Below are 22,547 nucleotides of genomic sequence, written 5' to 3'. Positions count from 1 at the left end.
AAATCACTTTGATTTCCAAAAAAAACCTTAGCAGTGGAACACTGGAACAGTGTCCCCACTCGGAATTCAATCCCTGGACTCTGAACCAGCCCCCAGCAAAACTTTATCCTACTAGTTTTGGCTTGTTGTTTAAGTAAAACATACACTACAGGCCCAAATTTTTGCCATCTAGCAGCATCTGCTCGTCTATGTCTTAGTGTGTGCACTATTGAGACACACTGTGACAAATTTTTAACTGTGATAATAGTTCATATCAGTAGGAAAAACTATGGGTAAAAATATAGATTTTTCCAATTAATTGTGATCTATACTGAACTATCCTGATATTGATTCTTGAAATCAATTGATTGATCTTTACTCTATTTTCAGTAGCTGTGTAAAAATGTATTTGCTGCACTAACTGTTCGGAAGCTGTCTGGACCCTGTTGTCATTTGATTTAACATTTTAATATCAATATTTTCATAATGTGAGGTTGGTAGTTTTCCTGTATCCATGTTTCCAGTACCATTTTTAGCAGTCAAATATACAATGATGGATGACCCTTTTGACCCTAGTTCTTTAAATTAATAGTTTGAAGGAAAAAGGGTTACTTGTTATATGAGTGGGGTGGGGCTGAGAGCCGTGGGAACGGAGCGAGGCTGGTGGAGTAATTGAAAATGAGCGTTGAGCGACACCTGCACCACTCATCGGTCTTGAGTCCCACGGAGGAGCTCCGGAAATATAAGGCGTAACGACAGTGAAGGACGAGAGATGACCAGGCCTGTATTTTGTTTTGTGTTTTGGTTCTGTTTGTGCGCGACAGTCTTATGTTTATTATGTTATTAAAGATTTATTTGAATGTTCGCCAGGTCCTGCCTCCTTCTTCCTGACCTAAGCACATTGTTAAAGTATATATGTAGAGAATATACTGTATATCAGTGGCATAGCCACAACCCCCCACCCCACAGATTTCTGATTGCTTAAAAAATTAAAAGTAATTTAATGTTTCAGGGAAAACAGCAAGGATACTACAACCCGAATTCCGGAAAAGTTGGGACGTTTTTTTAATTTTAATAAAATGAAAACTAAAAGACTTTCAAATCACATGAGCCAATAATTTATTCACAATAGAACATAGATAACATAGCAAATGTTTAAACTGAGGAAGTTTACAATTTTATGCACAAAATGAGCTCATTTCAATTTTGATTTCTGCTACAGGTCTCAAAATAGTTGGGACGGGGCATGTTTACCATGGTGTAGCATCTCCTTTTCTTTTCAAAACAGTTTGAAGACGTCTGGGCATTGAGGCTATGAGTTGCTGGAGTTTTGCTGTTGGAATTTGGTCCCATTCTTGCCTTACATAGATTTCCAGCTGCTGAAGAGTTCGTGGTCGTCTTTGACGTATTTTTCGTTTAATGATGCGCCAAATGTTCTCTATAGGTGAAAGATCTGGACTGCAGGCAGGCCAGGTTAGCACCCGGACTCTTCTACGACGAAGCCATGCTGTTGTTATAGCTGCAGTATGTGGTTTTGCATTGTCCTGCTGAAATAAACAAGGCCTTCCCTGAAATAGACGTTGTTTGGAGGGAAGCATATGTTGCTCTAAAACCTTTATATACCTTTCAGCATTCACAGAGCCTTCCAAAACATGCAAGCTGCCCATACCGTATGCACTTATGCACCCCCATACCATCAGAGATGCTGGCTTTTGAACTGAACGCTGATAACATGCTGGAAGGTCTCCCTCCTCTTTAGCCCGGAGGACACGGCGTCTGTGATTTCCAACAAGAATGTCAAATTTGGACTCGTCTGACCATAAAACACTATTCCACTTTGAAATAGTCCATTTTAAATGAGCCTTGGCCCACAGGACACGACGGCGCTTCTGGACCATGTCCACATATGGCTTCCTTTTTGCATGATAGAGCTTTAGTTGGCATCTGCTGATGGCACGGCGGATTGTGTTTACCGACAGTGGTTTCTGAAAGTATTCCTGGGCCCATTTAGTAATGTCATTGACACAATCTTGCCGATGAGTGATGCAGTGTCGTCTGAGAGCCAGAAGACCACGGGCATCCAATAAAGGTCTCCGACCTTGTCCCTTACGCACAGAGATTTCTCCAGTTTCTCTGAATCTTTTGATGATGTTATGCACTGTAGATGATGAGATTTGCAAAGCCTTTGCAATTTGACGTTGAGGAACATTGTTTTCCACAATTTTTTACGCAGTCTTTCACAGATTGGAGAGCCTCTGCCCATCTTTACTTCTGAGAGACTCTGCTTCTCTAAGACACAAGCTTTTATAGCTAATCATGTTACAGACCTGATATCAATTAACTTAATTAATCACTAGATGTTCTCCCAGCTGAATCTTTTCAAAACTGCTTGCTTTTTTAGCCATTTGTTGCCCCCGTGCCAACTTTTTTGAGACCTGTAGCAGGCATTAAATTTTAAATGAGCTAATTAAGTGGATAAAAGTGTAAAATTTCTCAGTTTAAACATTTGCTACGTTATCTATGTTCTATTGTGAATAAAATATTGGCTCATGTGATTTGAAATTCCTTTAGTTTTCATTTTATTAAAATTTAAAAAACGTCCCAACTTTTCCGGAATTCGGGTTGTACCTTACCATTTAAAAAAATACATATTGATAAACTAAAAAGTGATGAAGTTAATTAATCGTCAAGCGCAATATACACATTTCATACGGATAACATAAACAGAGAATGTTTGTTTTCTATTTGAATTGGTTAATTATTAAAACATTTCACGTTCTATAGATATATTTCTCGTCTGTGAAGCAATGGAGTTTCGGTAAATTTTTTGACCTCAGGTTCACAGGGATCGAGACGCAGAAATAGTATTCTGTTTGGTTTCATTATTTGACAGCACACAATGTTTTGTTGTTATACACAAACAAATGTACAACCTTAACAGATTCAAACGATGTGATAATTCTTGTCTATATGACCAAAAATGACAGTATTTTAAGTGCAAGTGATTGCACCGGCGCCTACACGTTAACTGTCATGCACAAGTGCGCAGTTTTTTCAGTCAATGTTTATTTATTTTATTTCAAGTAAAAATAGTTTTGTTATGTTTTTAAAAATCATTGCAAAAATTATCATTAAAATGTTGTTTGATGACATTTAGGCAAGAATCAAATCTTTCATTGCTAACTGTGCCAGTTTGTGTTGCAGTTCATTCTGGGATTGTAAATCAGGGAGTAAAATTATCTTGTAAAGATCTTGTAACCAACATGACAGAAAAATAGAGCCGGCATTTACCCAGCTAGACACCCATGATGGTGTTAAGGAGCTGAATCAAGATTTGGGTAAACAGAAACATAGACTCTGACATTGTTTACACCTGGTATTACGATGCGTTTTAAATGTGTCTCCTGTGACCACTTTATTTGGATTTCATCTAAAGCCTGGCTCACACTACAGGATTTTTAAAAACCTAACCGATTATGAAATCTGGCTGCAGCACACACATTAGGAGAATCTTCGCAGATTATCTTCCCTCAAATCTTAAACATGCACACACTACAAGATTTGAATATCGCGGCGCAGTACACACTACAAGAAATAATTAACATTATCATACCAGAAGGAGCGCGTCATGTGATCTCACGCAGCAGTTCGTTACTGATATTTGTTTACACATGTTAGCTAGCATGCTAGCAGCTTTCTGCACTCACCCAGTGCAATCAAAACTGAGGCGGTTTTTACTCCAGCGCTTCTCTTTCTCCTTACGGTTGTGATGCGTTTTCGACACATTATATAGACTGTCATGTTACTACCAGATGTAAAGAAACAGTTTCCTCTGTCTCCACTATCCAATGGAGCCGTATATTGTGCATTGGCTGTGAAAGTACTGACGTAATCATATAGCCATCATCATCCCGATTTAAATCCTAAATATCAAACATGTTTGATATTAATCTGGGCTGGCCCGATTTGTGTGTGAGCAGATCGGGAGGTGCAAGATTCGATCAGTGAACGCCTCACATTATCAGATAATCCACGCCGAACATCGGGACCGATCGAGGTGCTCGACATGATGTTTGCTCCGATTCTCAGGAGGGGGAAATCGGGGCTAAATCGGGCAAAAAATCCTGTGAGCCAGGCTTAAGTGCTCCCCTCTTATATCGTCACACTCTACACCACTTTCACGAGAGCTGCAAGTGTGGCACATGAATACGACTGAATAAATTGCTGCTTATGAGTGTTTTGGAAAGGATATGAATGGCAACAGCTATTTCAATTTCTTTGGCTCATAGCGAAGTTGGAATGTATTGTTTTGGTGCTCTTTTCTCAAAATCAGTCCCATAATGCTCACATGTTCAGTAAGTGGGCGGCAATTAGGAGACACATGAATATAACCAAATAAATAAAGCCATTATGGTGCTTACGAGTGATTGAGAAGGAAAATGATGGTAACCGTTTCAGTTGGTTTACCTCAAAATGTAGTGAAGTTGGAATCGAATTTTGTGATGAACTTTTATCATTTTCAACCTTCTCTGAAAGTGGTTGAAAGTGGACAATCTCAAAACATTTTAGAACCCATTTACGCCTGTATTTAATGTCATCTTTTGATCAGATTTATGAAAACCCATTTTAATATCAGGTGTAAAAAGGACCTTTGAGGTCTGGAAGGAGAGGGATCTGTTAAAGAAGGAGAGGATTTTTTTAAGAGGGCCAGAGACCAGCTGTGTTTGGTGTCCAAGGTGAAGGTTGGACAGAGCAGCCCCATCCTCAGCCATGGACAAGGCCCAATTTAATGCCTGTCAGAAGAGCAAATTTTGCTGCAAATTCAGCTTCCAAAAGCACCTCAGCTGATAAGAAATATGGGCAGTCTTACAACGAATGGTATAAAAAAAATACAAAGTGCACACAAAAAAACTTTAATCTTCTGGCTGGCTTGTGTTGAGAATAATGGTTTAATTGGGTCTTAGAGTTACAATGGAAACTCAGTCTTCTTTTCCCAGTTGTTTGCTGTGGAATAAAATCTCTTCTGAGCTTTTGTCTGATGAGTCAGTTCCTGCTTCATTTGCCACCCAAGTGAATGTTTCTGCTTATCAACGAATGCTGGCTTTCTTGTGGCTCCTATAGGATTATGATGGCTGCTTGATGATTAGTCTAGCAGGGCTGAGGGAGGAAATGTGGGAGACATCATAAAGGTGCTTCCATTACTACGCCACTTCGGTTTCTTTGAGCAAAGTGATGCTTATCTGGGAGGCTTTGCAGATTAATGCTTCATGTTTTAAGTTGCTTGAACCACATGCAACTGCCCTTGAGGTCGCTGGCTTGTCAGTGAAAAATAAACTACTGAAGGGCAGACAGGTGGGGCTAAATGGTTAGCTTTAGGCTTCTGAAGAGAAAAATGACTGCACTGTTAGCTTTTTAAAGCAAACAAACTCCTCTCAGGAATATCAAAACAGTTCATTGTAAGTACACTCAAACATCAGGATTTTAGAATCATATTTACATGCATGTTTAAGGGAAAATGTCTGGTTTTACATGCTTTAATTGGTCACCTTTCTTAGATCTTTCACTAATTTATTTATTTTTGCCTTAACTAGATGACAGCTAACCAATTTAAATGAATCTGTGGTATGAAAATGGATCCTTTAAAACACATAAATATTAGTGTCAGTGAAAATCAGTCAAAAAATGGCATGTACACTAATATAAAAATGTGAAAAATATTGTATGAAATAGTTTTAGATGTAATGTCACTGCATTTCAGATTTTCTTATATATGCGTTTGCATTTTTTTTTTCGTAATGTGATGCATTTACAAGCAAAACATTGTATAAAAATAGTAGACAGATTTTTTTTTGTCTTGAGATGTTGAGCCCCAATGTTTCCTAATTGCAATTTCAATGTTATATATATATATATATATATATATATATATATATATGATGATACAGATGACCTGGCCTCCACAGTCACCGGACCTGAACCCAATCGAGATGGTTTAGGGGTGAGCTGGACCGCAGACAGAAGGCAAAAGGGCCAACAAGTGCTAAGCATCTCTCGGGGAACTCCTTCAAGACTGTTGGAAGACCATTTCAGGTGACTATCTCTTGAAGCTCATCAAGAGAATGCCAAGAGTGTGCAAAGCAGTAATCAAAGCAAAAGGTGGCTACTTTGAAGAACCTAGAATATGACATATTTTCAGTTGTTTCACACATGTAGATAATTCCGCTCTTTGAATGAGAAGGTGTGTCCAAACTTTTGGTCTGTACTGTACAGTATATATACAGTATATATATGTGTGTGTGTGTGTGTGTGTGTGTGTGTGCGCGTGTATGTGTATTTATATTTGGCTTTCAGTATTAGTATCATCATCATCATCCTCATCATCATCACTTCTATTACAGTAAAGCTATTAAAACGTTTGCATTATTTTAAATATTTGACTACTGGTTATTTTCCCCACCCTTGCAACCTAGGTGAGATCGGGTAAATATTGTTTTATTGTTTCTTTAGAATAACTTGAATATTAAGAAAGTAAATACAGCTTATTTTGACTTTATGTTGACTTTATAGTCTTAAAGAACAAAACATTAATCACTCTCACAAAATTCCTGTGACGAGACCAACAGGTCACGCACATTAATTCTGCTTCACGTATAGCTGTTACCTTCCCGTCAGCAAGAAAACACAGCAAATGTCTTCTGTGGCCTTGTTTCATGGCCTCTCCTATCACTTTCTCTCTTTCATCAGTTCTCCATCGTCAGTCGGATTGATCGATGGACAGTGATTGGCTGTGTGGTCACTGCTGATGTCTTTGATATTCCAGCCACATCAGTCTGTGAATTTTCCTTTTAAGAGCCACCAAATGAGATGAGAACCCTGGGAGCCGAGATGTGCTGGACACTGGGATATTGGCAGTGTATTAATTCCCCCACAGCACACACACATAGATGCACACACACACAAACACAAATACACACACGTACAAAGACATACAGGTCTGGTGCTTAAATGGATCCAGGTGGGAAAAATATATATTTTTTCAAGGCTTGGGCATTGTACTGGCAACGGTCAGAGATTGAATGAGAAAAGAAGAGATGACTCAATTGATGACTCAATACAGACTTTATTCACCTCAGTGACCTTCTGCAAACTCTTTTAAGATTGACACGCAGAAATGGCAGAAGCAACTGAGAGATGAAAAAGTAGTTTAAAGATTTCTAGATTTAAACCCTGAGAAAAAAAAACTAAGAAACACACAGAAACTGTCATCTGTTTGGACTCTCATTCTGACGGCACCTATTCACTGCAGAGGATGCATTGGTGAGCAAGTGATATAATGCAACATTTCTCCAAATCTGTTCTGATGAGAAAAAACTGAGGGAGAGTACATTTTTAGCAATTTTTAATTTTGGGGTGAACTCCTTCAAGACTGCAGACATTTCATTCCACTAAAAACTGCTGTGGCGTCTCTTTGAGTTTCTTGCCTGAGTGCCTGTGTCTCTGCTGAGAGTTGCCACCAATCCCAGACACCACTGTCTTCCATCACTGCCTTTAACTCTCTCTCTTAACTCCCTATGACAGCTCTATGTAACAGGGGCCATGACCCTCACAGAGACAAAAACTGGGTATCATCTGCATTGTCAGACATAATAGATCAAACGCGATGAAGTAGCTGTCATTTAAACAAATGGAGCTCCAAATGAAGATTCGAGAGGAGCATGTTCATCTAATCCTGTCAATGACTACACAAGGATTAATGGCTGCTTTCCTCATTCCTGTAATAATTCTTGTGGCATTGTTCCACCATCGCACCAATTGCCCTTTTCTTTGCATTATTTTGATATACTTAGATAATTATAAAAAAAATATTTAGTGTTTTTTTAAAATGCATCAGAAATCATGAAATTTATATTGTTATATTGATATATTAACAGATATTATTAAAGATAGAAATGGATAGATGATTTTTAAATGTCTAATGAATCATGTTTCACCACTGTTTTCTGAATTGGTCAGTAGTTGTCAGAACTCTCATAGGGCAAACACACTTTGTTCCAAAGTAAAAGACTTCTTTTGGCCAATCTGCTTTCTCTGGAGAGGGGCCAAAACTTTGGAATGCCTTACCAACTAAATTAAAACTAGAGACCAGTGGTAATGCTTTTTACAGAGGACTTAAACAATGGTTAAAAACCTAACAACAGTGCTCACACGAATAGTTCTTTACATCATATTATTATTGTGATATTGTTTGAATATGTTGTCTTTGCTTTATAGCTTATAATCTTTTTTTTTTCTTCTTAATTAGTATCATTATTATTACTTTTATTGTAACATTGTTATTGTTATTTATTATTATAAGCATTGTTATAATTTTTTTTCTCTTCTCTGAAAAATCTCCTGTGGACTGGTGTTGAAAATTGTCCAATGTAACTCTGATGTTCATGTTAAATAAAAAATTTAATAATAATAATAATAATATTATTAAAGATAGAAAACATGTTTTTAGCAACTAATATGGGTAAAAACGTTATTTTTAAATTCTATATTCTGAAGAGAGATTACTAAAATGTGTTATTAACGTATAAAGGTGAAACAGTACACACACACACACATATATGCACCAGTCCAGCACACAAACACACACCTGACTGAGTGTCACTGACCTAAAGAAAGGGTGCTTTAAGTACACTGTAAGGACGCTAGCCTTTTCACAACAATGTGCTGCTCCTCTTATGTTGGAAAAAAAGGGGCACGTTACAAGTGTGCTTCATCAAAACCCTGGGATGATACCACTGGTGAATAATTGGTTGTCCTGGTAGCAGACCAGGAAGCTTTCACAACACTTGTGTCAAAAAAATTCAGCAAATAACAACTGGTTAGAAGCTATGCCATGGATGGATGTTCTCTTTGGCTTATTTTTTTATCTTTCTTCGCATGAAACAGCTAAATCAAATCTTAAATTTGATTTATTATTTTCTATTCAGGGGCGGAAATTCGCCATTCACCAAATGCCATTTCAGGAAGGAATTATCTCAAGTAAACTTAACCAGTAACTCAGCAAAAAAAAAGAAAAAAAACTGCATAAAAATTGCATTCAAAACAGAATTTAATCTTGTAAATAAGTAAAGATTATTCAAAATAAAAATGTATGGATGTATGATATATAACAGCAGTTATCAATCAATACCTAGGATGCCTCCTCTATAATTATTTATTATTTTTTTCTAATTCAAACATTATACTACTTTTTCCCAAAGTTTTTAATTAACTTTACACTTAAAGAAACGTTACTATATAATATAAAGTAATATATTCAGTAAGTTGAAGAATTCTAAATCATGATCAGCAATTGTGGTTAATATTCAATACTTTTCTAAGTCTACGAAAGTTTTATGGATTTTTTGGATGTTTATGTCACTCTTGAAGCTTTTTATGCCACCTTCTCATGACTGCAGTTCAATTACAGGTGAGTCATAAAATTCTCCACTGACTCATGTGGCATAACAACCAATAATGGGCATAAATAATGCAGCTGTTTGGAGATATGCATGCTAAAGGTCAACCATGCTTATCTGGAGTCAAAGGGGCACATCCAAAACTGTCAGTCATCATCATCATCATCTGCCAAAGGAGCTTTTGTGAGCAAAAGAGGTAACATAAAGGAGATTCTTAAATTATACATGAACAGATCAGTAGGGAAAAGTCTCTTTATTTCCCCCTGTATCTGTCAGTAACAACAAACCTCTCTGTCCCTGACTGTACTTTTTCTCACACCCACAGGGCATGGTGGCAGATGGTTCAGGGCAGTAATTTAAGTTAGTTGCAGTAGGCAAGGGGCTGCTGGGTCCCATGCGGGGTATGGGGCACAGACAAACAAATGACTTAGCAACTGCAGAACTGTAGCTATGCTCTCGAGCTGGGACACTAAACGTAGGATCTTCTAAAAGCAACAAATGCCTAAACAGCAATAATATAATAATTTCTATAGCTCGATATTGATTTTTTTATATTTTGTCTCTGTGTTGTCTTTTCCAGCATTATTTTGGACCCCATTGTATTTTATTGCATGGACAAAAACATTTGAAATATACTTCAAAATATTTTGCTTCATGTTCTACAGAAGAAAGAAAATCACACAGCTTTGGAACGACATGAGGGTGAATAAATGGATCTTCATTTGCTACCGAATCTCTTTTAGGTAGAGGTCAGTTGCTTTTTCAAAGACAAATGCTCCATTCAGAACTCACCACCGTCTCAAACTCTACTCAGATTTGCAAAGACATCAAACTCTGTAATCAAGTTCAGATATTTCAATATGAACCCAAACATTTCTCAAAAAAAAACAAAAAAAAAAAACAAGATGTCAAGGATAATTTTATTTGAGTTTTTTACAATGCAAAAAAAGAGAGTCTCATTTGTGTTCATTTTTTATGTCTTTTACATTAAGGACTTTCCGGAGAAACATCTCAGACAAAGTGTCACGCTGTCTGGCCTCTGTTTCCCTGAGTCTTCACTAGTGGTCTCACTTCCCCATAGGCACCTCACCGTAGGCACTACATTCCCACTAAGCCTTGTCCCTTCATCACAGTAATTGCACTCCTGTTATTTGCACTCAGGTGTCTTCACTTGTTTGTCATTATCCTCCCTATATTAACCAGTCCTTTTCTATTTGTCTGCATGGAGTCCTTAGTTTCCGTCACCTGGTTTCCTCGCGTTCCTAGTTTTCTAGTTCCTGTTCCTGATCCTGTTTGTTTATTTGTTTGTTTCTGTTTTGGACTGATGTTTGGTTACGACCCTGGCTTGTTTTGACTCTGATTTTGGATTACCCAATAAATCTCACACTGCACTTGGATCTCTCCTCTGTTCCCGAACGTGACAGAAGGACTCCATCAGATCAGATCCAGCGGTGTGGGATTTTTCTTTCTCCGTTCCCCAGCCAGCATGGAGTGGAGGAGAAGATTCAGTAAACTAACCACCCTCCGTCAAAGGGGGAATGAGGTGGGTGATGTAGCACAGGAATTCTGGACGTTGGCGGTAGGATTGGGGTACAATGATGAGGCCCTGAAGGACTTGTTTAACAGCTGCCTGGATGACCCTTTGCCTGGGTGGGAGATGAAGGGGCTGGAGATACTGGACTTTTGGGGGTTCACCAGTTACCTACAGCAGCGATCTCGGTGGGATGCCTCAGCCACACCTGTCTCTCCCGGTGGGATGGCCGACTCTAGACCAGGGTCTACAGACAGTAGGACCGCCAGCTCAGCACCACTGCACAATATGGCCGCCAGCCCAGCGCCACAGCACAAGGTGGTCGCCAGCCCAGCGCCATGGCGCAAGATGGCCGCCAGCCCAGCGCCACTGCCCAAGATGGCCGCTTGTCCAGCGCCTCTACACGGGATGACAGCCACAGTTGACCCTCCAGAGTCGAGTCAGGTTCCCGTTGACCCTCCAGAGTCGAGTCAGGTTCCCGTTGACCCTCCAGAGTCAAGTCAGGTCACCGTTGACCCTCCAGAGTCGGGTCAGGTCACCGTTGACCCTCCAGAGTCGGGTCAGGTTCCCGTTGACCCTCCAAAGTCAGGTCAGGTCACCGTTGACACTCCAGAGTCAGGTCAGGTCACTGTTGACACTCCAGAGTCAGGTCCGGTCACCGTTGACACTCCAGAGTCAGGTCAGGTCAGGTCACCGTTGACACTCCAGAATTAAGCACTACCACAGTGAGACCTCAGGAGTCAAGTCAAGTCTCCATGTTCTCCATGGGCAAAGTCAAGTCACCATTGATCTTCATGTGCAAAGGCAAGTCACCAGTGATCTTCATGTGCAAAGGCAAGTCACCAGTGATCTTCATGGACAAAGGCAAGTCACCAGTGATCTTCATGGACAAAGGCAAGTCACCAGTGATCTTCATGGACAAAGGCAAGTCACCAGTGTTTTCATGGACAAAGTCAAGTCACCAGTGATCTTCATGGGCAAAGTCAAGTCACCAGTGTTCTTCATGGGCAAGGTCAAGTTACAGACTATCTTCATGGGCAAAGGCAAGTCACCATTGATCTTCATGAGCAAATGCAAGTCACCATTGATCTTCATGAGCAGAGTCAGGTCACCAATGATCTTCATGTGCAGAGTCAAGTCACCAATGATCTTCATGTGCAGAGTCAAGTCACCAATGATCTTCATGGGCTAAGTCGAGTCACCAGTGATCTTCAAGGACAAAGGCAAGTCACCGGTGTTCTTCATGGGCAAAGTCAAGTCACCATTGATCTTCATGTGCAAAGTCAAGCCACCAATGATCTTTATGGGCTAAGTCAAGTCACCAATGATCTTCATGGGCAAAGTCAAGTCACCAGTGTTCTTCATGGGCAAGGTCAAGTCACCAGTGTTCTTCATGGGCAAGGTCAAGTCACCGATTATCTTCATGGGCAAAGGCAGGTCACTATTGATCTTCATGAGCAAATGCAAGTCACCATTGATCTTCATGAGCAGAGTCAGGTCACCAATGATCTTCATGAGCAGAGTCAAGTCACCATTGATCTTCCTGAATCCAGTCTAAACTCTGCGGAACTACCAGAGCCTCTCCAAGTCTCTGCTGAACTCCCAGAGCCTCTCCACGTCTCTGCTGAACTACCAGAGCCTCTCCACGTCTCTGCAGAACTTCCAGAGCCTCGTCACGTCTCAGCCGAACTCTCTGAGCGATTGACTTATCCTGTCGTGGCCACGGAGACCACCCTTAACTTGTTCATGTTCTCTGTTTCAAACTTGCCAATCCAGACTTGCTCTCCTGTGTCATCGATCCCACTGTGGTGGTCCTCGGCGCCGCCCTGGTGGGCTCCTGTCTCGACCGCACGGCTGTGGTGATCTTCTGCGCCGCCCTGGTGGGCTTCTGTCTCGACCGCACGGTTGTGGTGGTCTTCTGCGCCGCCCTGGTGGGCTTGTGTCTCGTCTGCACGGATGTGGTGGTCTTCTGCGCCGCCCTGGTGGGCTTCTGTCTCGACCACACGGTTGTGGTGGTCTTCTGCGCCGCCCCGGATGGGTTTTTGACTCAACCGCATGGCTCCAATTCCACCTTGCTCCACCCTGGATTCCTGCCCTGTCGGTTCGGCCCTGGGCCACTGAACTTTCTGTTCTCTCATGGACTTTTGTTTTGTTGTTGTTGTTGTTTTTTTTTTGGCACTTCCTGTCTCAATTATCCTCTATTACCTGGCCCTCCGTCCCTCCCCCTGAACCTCCGCCGGTTTACCTTCCTCCTGGGCTCGTTTTTGTTTTATGCACTTCTTGTCTCTGTTTCCCCATTTTACCTGGCCCTCCGTCCCTCCCCCTGGTCCTCTGCCACTCCACCTCCCTCCTGGTCTCTGTGTTCCTTGGTTTCTTCTTGGGTTCGGGTGGAGCATCTGGTAGCTGCTCCATGGAGGAGGGGGTATTGTCACGGTGTCTGGTCTCTGTTTCCCTGAGTCTCCACTAGTGGTCTCACTTCCCCATAGGCACCTCACCGTAGGCACTACATTCCCACTAAGCCTTGTCCCTTCATCACAGTAATTGCACTGCTGTTAATTGCACTCAGGTGTCTTCACTTGTTAGTCATTATCCTCCCGATATTAACCAGTCCTTTTCCATTTGTCTGCATGGAGTCCTTACTTTCCGTCACCTGGTTTCCTCGCGTTCCTAGTTTTCTAGTTCCTGTTCCTGATCCTGTTTGTTTATTTGTTTGTTTCTGTTTTGGACTGATGTTTGGTTACGACCCCGGCTTGTTTTGACTCTGATTTTGGATTACCCAATAAATCTCACACTGCACTTGGATCTCTCATCTCCTGTGTTCCCGAACATGACACAAAGTTGATACTAAAATAAAACATGGCTGAGAATCCCGTCTCCTGAGCTATGAAAGAGCAACCTCTTAAAATATATTTTTCTTCTCTGGGATAAAAACAACTAGTCATGTTTCCTGGCTCTAAATGAGTCCCACGGCATCATGTTAAATTAGACCCTCTGGCGTTTCTATAGTAATGTATCCACACTCCAGTGTGGAAGAATATTCTCCTCTCTCAGGAGAAGAGGGAAACCCAATGAAGGTCACCACACCTGGTCTCCACCTTCAAAATATTGTATGTACTAAGTACTGTCATTTGTATCTGCTAATGTAACACTGTTGCAGTTGATGCCTGGAAATACGAAGAAGCATAATGCTGTATTTCAAGGAAACTAAAAGCACTATAGTTCCATTCCACAGAATACAAGGAAACGACCTAATGCTTCCTCAGAAACCAACTGTTTTATGTTCTGAATTAGAGATCATTTTGTGCATTGAGATATTAAAAATGGGTTAATAGTAATACCAATTATTGTTATTGCTAAGGCAGGCAGGGTGAGTGATTTGCACCATAACATAACCAAACACAGAATCCACACCATTGCTACGGACTTGAATGACAGCTCACTCATGTTGCTTGTTGAGTAGAGGTGTGCTATTACCTTTCTAAGCATTTAGTGTTTTTCGCTGATATTCGCCTGTCAGATGAAAAACCATAGGTTTACATTAAATGCTGAAAACAGAATTATACCACAACACAAAACAGCATGGGGGCACAGTGGCAGCAAGTTTTGCAGGCAGTCACCACTTCCATATAGGCTTATATATAAAAATCTGGTATTAAATCTCATATAAATAATATGGTTACACTTCAGGGACCAATTCTCCCTAGTTTCTTATTAGCATGCATATTACTAGAATATTGATTGTTTATTAGTACAGGTGCTGGTCATATGAATAGAATATCATCAAAAAGTTGATTTATTTGACTAATTCCATTCAAAAAGTTAAATTTGTATATTATATTCATTCATTACACACAGACTGATATATTTCAAATGTGTATTTCTTTGAATTTTGATGTTTATAACTGACAACTAAGGAAAATCCCAAATTCCTTTTCTCAGAAAATTAGAATATTGTGAAAAGGTTTAATATTAAAGACATTTGGTGCCACACTCTAATCAGCTAAATAACTCAAAACACCTGCAAAGCCTTTAAATGGTCGCTCAGTCTAGTTCTGTAGGCTACACAATCATGGAGAAGACTGCTGACTTGACAGTTGTTCCAAAATACAACCATTGACACCTTGCACAAGAAGGGCAAGACAAAAAAGGTCATTGCAAAAGAGGCTGGCTGTTCACAGAGCTCTGTGTCCAAGCACATTAATAGAGAGGTGAAGGGAAGGAAAATATGTGGCAGAAAAAAGTGTACAAGCAATAAGGATAACAGCACCCTGGAGAGGATTGTGAAACAAAACCCATTCAAAAATGTGGGGGAGATTCACAAAGAGTGGACTGCAGCTGGAGTCAGTGCTTTAAGAACCACTACGCATGACGTATGCAAGACTTTGGCATTCCTTGTGTCAAGCCACTTTTGAACAACAGACAGCGTCAGAAGTGTCTCGCTTCAAAAAGGACTGGATTGCTGCTGAGTGGTCCAAAGTTATGTTCTCTGATGAAAGTAAATTTTGCATTTTCTTTTGGATATCAGGGTCCCAGAGTCTGGAGGAAGAGAGGAGAGAAACACAATAAACATTGCTTGAGGTCCAGTGTAAAGTTTCCACAGTCAGTGATGGTTTTGGGTGCCATGTCATATGCTGGTGTTGGTCCACTGTGCTTTCTGAGGTCCAAGGTCAACACAGCCGTATACCAGGAAGTTTTAGAGCACTTCATGCTTCCTGCTGCTGACCAACTTTATGCAGAAGCAGATTTCATTTTCCAACAGGACTTGGCACCTGCACAAAGTGCCAAAGCTATCAGTACCTGGTTTAAGGACCATGGTATCCCTGTTCTTAATTGGTCAGCAAACTCGCCTGACCTTAACCCCATTGAAAATCTATGGGGTATTGGGAAGAGGAAGATACAATATGTCAGACCCAACAATGCAGAAGAGCTGAAGGCCACTATCAGAGCAACCTGGTTTCTCATAACACCTGAGCAGTGCCACAGACTGATCGACTCCATGCCCCGCCGCATTGCTGCAGTAATTCAGGCAAAAGGAGCCCCAAATAAGTATTGCTGTACATGGTCATACTTTTCATGTTCATATTTTTTAATTGGCCAAGATTTCTTAAAATCCTTTCTTTGTATTGGTCTTAAGTTATATTCACATTTTTTGAGATACTGAATTTGGGATTTTCCTTAGTTGTCAGTTATAATCATCAAAATTACCAGAAATAAGCATTTGAAATATATCAGTCTGTGTGTAATGAATGAATATAATATACAAGTTTAACTTTTTGAATGGAATTAGTGAAATAAATCAACTTTTTGATGATATTCAAATTATATGACAAGCACCTGTATTTATAAAGTAAATATTAATGTCTTATTCTGCATGACCATATTTTAGATACCTAAACTATTATAAGCAGCAAATGAGTAATAGTTAGTTAAGAAGTGGTGCCCAAACTTAAGTATCACCAATAATAAAGGCTAATATTATTAATTCTAATAATATAATATGATATATTACTATATATTTGAAAACATTCAGTTCAATTCCTTGTATTATTGAAAAACGGCTGAAAGATGGTTGTCTTAAGATAATCTAACCAGCTAAACAAAATATTATAAAATCATTACCATGTTTGAGAGATCAGGTTCTGTCACTGCTAGAGTACAAAACAACAACATTGTAAACAGTTGATTTCAATAAGATAATGCCATCCATCTCTGTTAGGCAGATCAAAATATTGTACCATTAAACGGCTGTTGCAGATGCTGGAATAATAACTCTTGAGCAAAATCAGTATTTAGTATTCAGAGCAGAGTGTCAGACAGGTGCACAGTCTTTATGTGTTCATTTTATTGTGCTGCATTTGATTCAAGTGGCTTGGCAGGCAGTGTTTGAACTGTGCCCTCCCAAAGATGGTTCTTAAGGGGAAATAACAGGGATCATGTGGTGACCAGTCTGGGCTGTCAATGTAGTGCATTCTTCAATACCTCTGAAAGAAGTGCACTACACTGGAGAATAAAATTTGTTTGCATCAGATACAGTTCCAGTAAAAAAAAAATTAAAAAAATAAATAAAAAGATCTGTGCAAATCAATTGTAAACATAAAAAGTTTAAAATTTCACCAATGTTACATATATGCTTATTTTCTATTGCCAGTTCAATGTAAAATCAATCTGTATTAAAATCAATAGTCTGGAAACGAACATGCAGTCAGATCCTATTGGAAGCACAGTGGGCTTCTATGCCAACACTATGGGCCAGATTACACCTGTGCACTTAGCTATCTGATCGTGAAAAGACCAGGTGTAAATGTCCTCTGAAACGCTTAAAATTGCTCCCAAAATGTTAAAATAATAAACGCATGAGAGCATTTTATAGGCTATATGACATTATAGCTATATGACAGCACAAATTCAGATGCATCGCTTGAGTATCTCTTCAGCATGCCGATGCACAAACTGCAGCAAATTAAACTTAAAGTAAGTCGCAGATGCTCAACACACAATTATCTTCACTATAAGCAGTAAAACTAAATTATCTTATGCAGTTCCAAAGTCCTTTTAGGCAAGTCGTGCCACTTGGCCACCATCTTGGCAACGCCTCCGGGCAGCTATTTCAGAATAACAAGACCAGGCTCCTATCTAAATGAATGGGCAGAGAGTCAGAACTGCACTTTCACTGGTCACCGGGGCATAAAAACTGCATGTATAGAAACAGCAGTAAAATATGATAAAAATCGCTGAAAATTTTTTATGACTTTGCCCCAAAATAAGGTTTAAAACGCCTTTTTCCCCACAGGTTATACTTTTACTACGACTGCGCAAGGGTTCCTCAACTGTGCACATCATCAGTGGAACCAGACGATAGGCTTAAATGTTTCCCGGCTTGACTGTTAAAAGCAGACGATTGGCTTTCCAGCAGGAGGGGTGAGACATGTGCATGCAACCGCCATCTTTGCCATTACGGGTTTTCTTTATATAGTTGTATTGAGGATTGAGGAAGTGGCATGTCTCTTATAAATTGTCTCTGGCTGTTCTCTGTCCTGTTGCGGTCTTTGATCTTGAAATTAGCTGATTATAAATAAAATGCATTGCATATTTGTTGCTTTCATTGACATGAACTCACGTTAAATTTGCATTTAGTGTGGGAATTGAAGATCAGATTAATATATCCATCTTGCCGAGACACATGTATGCTGCCAAGTGTAAATGGAACTATTTTTAAAAATCTGATAGCTATCCGATCAGAGAAAATGCTTGAAGTGACCAGGCCCTATGTTTGCCATGGAATAGTGAGTCCTACTTCTCAAAATCAGCCTTATCATGGTTTGAATTTCATATCCTGCCTTATCTATATGCTGTAACATGGTGGGTAAATGCATTAAACAATTTGTTTCTAACACCCCGGGGCGTCATCCGATAACTCCAGCTGCTGAATGTATCTGACAGCATCCTCCTGTTATGACACTGTACTTGCCTCTCATTCAAATTCAGAACAGGAAGCAGAGCACAGAACAAGAACAACAACAACAACACTAGAAAAATAAAAGATCAACAGAAAGGAAACAAGCCAGACCACTTCTGTTTGACATGATGGACATGCACAATACAGGATCCTATCTGAGAAGGGAAAAATATGCAACAATCCTCATTCGTTCTTCCATGCAGGCATTTTTGTTTTTCCAGATCGAGCCGCCTGGAGGCCATTAGATCGGTCCTGCCAAAAAGCTGACAACTGTGTGTGGCTTTCAGAGCTCAGCCATTTTAAATCTGGCATCTATCTCCATGAAAACCAGAGCATGTGAAGCAATCAGTCAGTCGTCCATGCGTGTGAGTGTAGTGCGATCCTGCCCAATGCTCTTGCTGGGGACAAAATCAAGGGGACAGTTGGACGTATATGTGCTGACTCTATGACCCATCCACAGTCTAGTACTACCTTAAGTTCACCTAAAAAAAATATTAACCCTATAAAGCCTACTTTATCATTTTCGATATGCAAATTTATGAGGTCTCTAAATGATCAAAACTTGATCAAAACTTACCTGAACTTGTACACAATCTTCTATATGCCTTCTGTATTTTTTCTTAACAAATAAAAGGCCTTTTAGTGTATTTCTTGTCTTTTTTGCTGTGAAAATTTGAAGTGATTTTTATAAGTATTAAACATAACTTTTTATTGTCAGTATATTTCAAGATGAATACTTATACATCGTTTATTTTTATTTATTTTTTTTAGAAAAATCGTGAAAATGTGAGTATCAAAAATGACATGTCAGCCAGGCTTTTTAAAAAAACATTCACTCTTAAAATAATGGTTCTTTGTTGGCATTTAAGGTTCCATGAAGAACCACCTATTAACCTATTATTGGGTTTTACAATGTTCTTCACACTTAGAAAAACATATTTTAATAACTGACTGAAATGTTGTTTTGGAAACTTTATTTTGAAGACTTTTTTTGTTCATCTCTCATTCAAGATTGTATTGTTTTAAATATATTTGCCATCATTCATGCTCAAATATGAGCTCCATATTCTCCAATATCATTACTATATGGACCATAAAAGCCTGATGTACCAAATATGAAACTCAACAAAAACACATATGCAATCTTTTTTAATTATATCCATTATATTTGTCAAAAGGTTCAATAAAATGCTTTAGAAAAAACAGGGTTAAAGGACAAAGCTACTGCAATGCCCCTCCACAACAGGATAACTTTTCAGAAATTTCAAACTAAGTACAGATTTTACAATCACCCTGCACTTCAGCAAACGTGTGTCATGGTCAGATGAAGTAATGAGGCCATAGACCACCGCTCTTCTTACCACTGAAACCATCCCATATCTCTCTGCCCTCTGTCGTGTTTTATCTAAGCATACGTAAACACTTCTGCATCCATTCATTATTTGTGCTTAATGAGCAGTGTCCGTGAGATTTACTGAACTCATTGAAGCTTCATGACCACTCGAAGGCCCATCCAGATGGCAGCATGGATGCAAATAGACGTGGTGCCAACACGCTGATTCTCTCACAACTCGCTGCTGATCATTTTAGTGACAGTTCAGTGGTGAGCACTTTGTGACCATTGAACAGAGCACTCAAAGAGCATTCAATTATTTATTAACGTTAAGTGTTTATATGCAGATTGTTTACAAATGTAAATAATGACAAGTTCAAAAAGAAAGAAATGGAATATACGTTGGATGTGTTTTAAAATTGTGTGAGCTGTTTACCTCACATCTTCCTTGGTTCCAGATGCCTAAAAATTCTCTAAAAGCCTATTGTGACTAAAAATGCTTAATGAGCTTAAAAATCAACATATGCTGTATGCATCCATAATTGCCCAAAAATGCAGTAAAAAAAATATGTTGCTATATGTACTATATGTTGCCCAAAAATGTTGCACTCATCCATGATGCCCCAAAATGATCCATAAACTGTGAAATATGTCTAAAATATGCTGTACGCACCTATGATTCCCACAGCAAGCTGAACAAGTAATGCCGAAAAATGCTGCAGAAAGAAAAAGCCTGAACACATATATGATGCCCAAAACTGCTACAAGCATATATGATGTCCAAAAATGACGCTGAAGCCCATGATTTCTAAAAATGCTCAACGCACCTATGAATGATGGTCAAAAAAGCTGTATGCATCCATGATGCCCAAATATGAGCTGAAATATTCCTAAAATTTAATGTATGAGCCTGTGAAGCCAAACAATTATTCCTAGAGCAATGAAATATGCCTAAAATATGCTGTATGCACGCATGATGCCCACAGCACACTGACAATAACGTCCAGAAATGATGCAGGCATGATTCCCAAAACTACTTCAAGCACCTGTAATGGCCAGAAATGCTGCATGCGTCCATGGTGCCCAAAAATTCTCCATAATGATGCCCAAAATTGCTGCAGTGCCCTGTGGTGCCCAAAATGCTGGAGACACTTCAGATGGCCAAAAATGCTGGCTTGGAAGGCAGCTGACTAGGTTTTGACCGAGACACTGCCATGTTTTCCCACTCGCACATCCGTGGCGCAGACACAACACTGACTCACATCCACGCATCCATGAACTTTACTGGTGCAGCTCTAACGCCCTAAGCTTGTGGCAATAGTACGAGCAAATAAATACAACAAGTCGTAACTATTTAAACCACAAGCCAACTTAACACAATTATGAGTTTATTAGCGCAGCTCAAATGTAAATTTAGTTTTGTTTAGTCTTTCTTTAATTAAATTTATATGGATGCTCCATATATCAGTGCATGAAGATTTAACAACACGTTTATCTTTTAAAGCAACACGCAAAAGTTATAATCGCACATTACTGAAAAACACTTGTCCCTTTATGGCAGAGAAAAAAAGTGAACGCAGTTTTATTAATCTGTTTTCAATTTTCAAGTGTTAGTAATTGAAATATAAAATATGTATGTTGTATTCCGCGAACCTTGAATGAGCAATGCGCACGTTATGAAAAAACAAATGACAGAGACAAATAGATAACTATTTCAACATAGATACAATATTACTCACCCAAATATCGTGAGAGAAGTATCCGGTCTTTTATGTATCGCTCAAAGTGACTTGTACTCTCGCGGTTGGAGGAGTAAACTGTACTTCAACAGAGAAACGCCACCTATTTGTTTCTTCTCTATGATGGGGAGGATGAATGGAGCGGTTTCGTTTCCCTTGCCAACACATTTGCATAAGGACCGCCTAATCCGACCTTTGATTGGCCAATATCAGAGATAAGAGTGACTGTCAAAAATGATTCGTTTTTAACTGGATAGTCTCAACTGTCAGTCAAAAACAGCTCGTTGACTCATACCTTACAAACTAGAGCTTGTTGTACCTTCCTGCGGGCATCACTGCGTGCCAGCAGAGCAAATGTGCATGTTTATCTTCGAACAGGTACTTTAACCATTTGCATTACATGTGTACATGTTGTACAGGTGAAAGAAATATGAAATACAGATAAAATAAATCGTTGGATGTCTGTCTGTCAGTCTATAATTTGTCTGTCTGTCCCTCTGTCTCCCTGCAATAAGCAGTTGGGGAAATTTTATATATATGTGTGTGTGTGTGTGGTTGAGACGGAATGGAGTTCATTTTAGATCTGGAGACTATTGTTAAAAATTTTCTCAATTGCTTTGGCTCAATTTTGAAACCATCTTTGCATTTTCTAGCCTGTAAGTGCATTTAAATAGAGACTTAAAAACGTAGGTAAACGTTGACTGCAAAAAGTCAAGTACTAAACAGAAAAATACTTCACAGTTGCATTTTTCCAGGTAATTTATTTCTGCAATGTATTACATGTGAATGGAAAATTTACATTTGCATGTCCAAGTCATAGAGTCAACATTTGCCAGTTTAGCTGACATCATGAACATTTCATGCCATATATTTATGGAATATGCATGTCTGACTGATTTTGATAGCTGAATGAATAATTTTGCATCTGATGGCTCACAAAGTTGTGAAGAGTAGTAACTCATCAGTTTTAATCAAAAAGCCTCTACATGCATGTACAAATTGTGGAAAATTGCCTTGTGCACTTGTTCCAAAATACATGCAATTTGCTTAAATTAAT

General features: G+C 39.4%; 1 protein-coding gene across 1 annotated transcript in view; it reads right to left on the bottom strand.

The window, feature by feature from the left end:
* The window catches only part of LOC132104392 (visinin-like protein 1), a 30,012-nt gene extending 8,383 nt beyond the window's left edge, over positions 1-21,629 (bottom strand). The window contains exon 1 of the mRNA XM_059509832.1: positions 21,491-21,629. The gene's annotated coding sequence lies outside the window, so the exon portion shown is untranslated. The remainder of the gene's footprint in view (positions 1-21,490) is intronic.
* Between the last annotated feature and the right edge of the window lie 918 nt (positions 21,630-22,547).

Source organism: Carassius carassius, chromosome 25 (assembly GCF_963082965.1).
Source record: "Carassius carassius chromosome 25, fCarCar2.1, whole genome shotgun sequence".
In the NCBI taxonomy this organism is placed as follows: Eukaryota; Metazoa; Chordata; class Actinopteri; order Cypriniformes; family Cyprinidae; genus Carassius; species Carassius carassius.
This window is presented reverse-complemented; position numbering and strand designations above follow the sequence as displayed.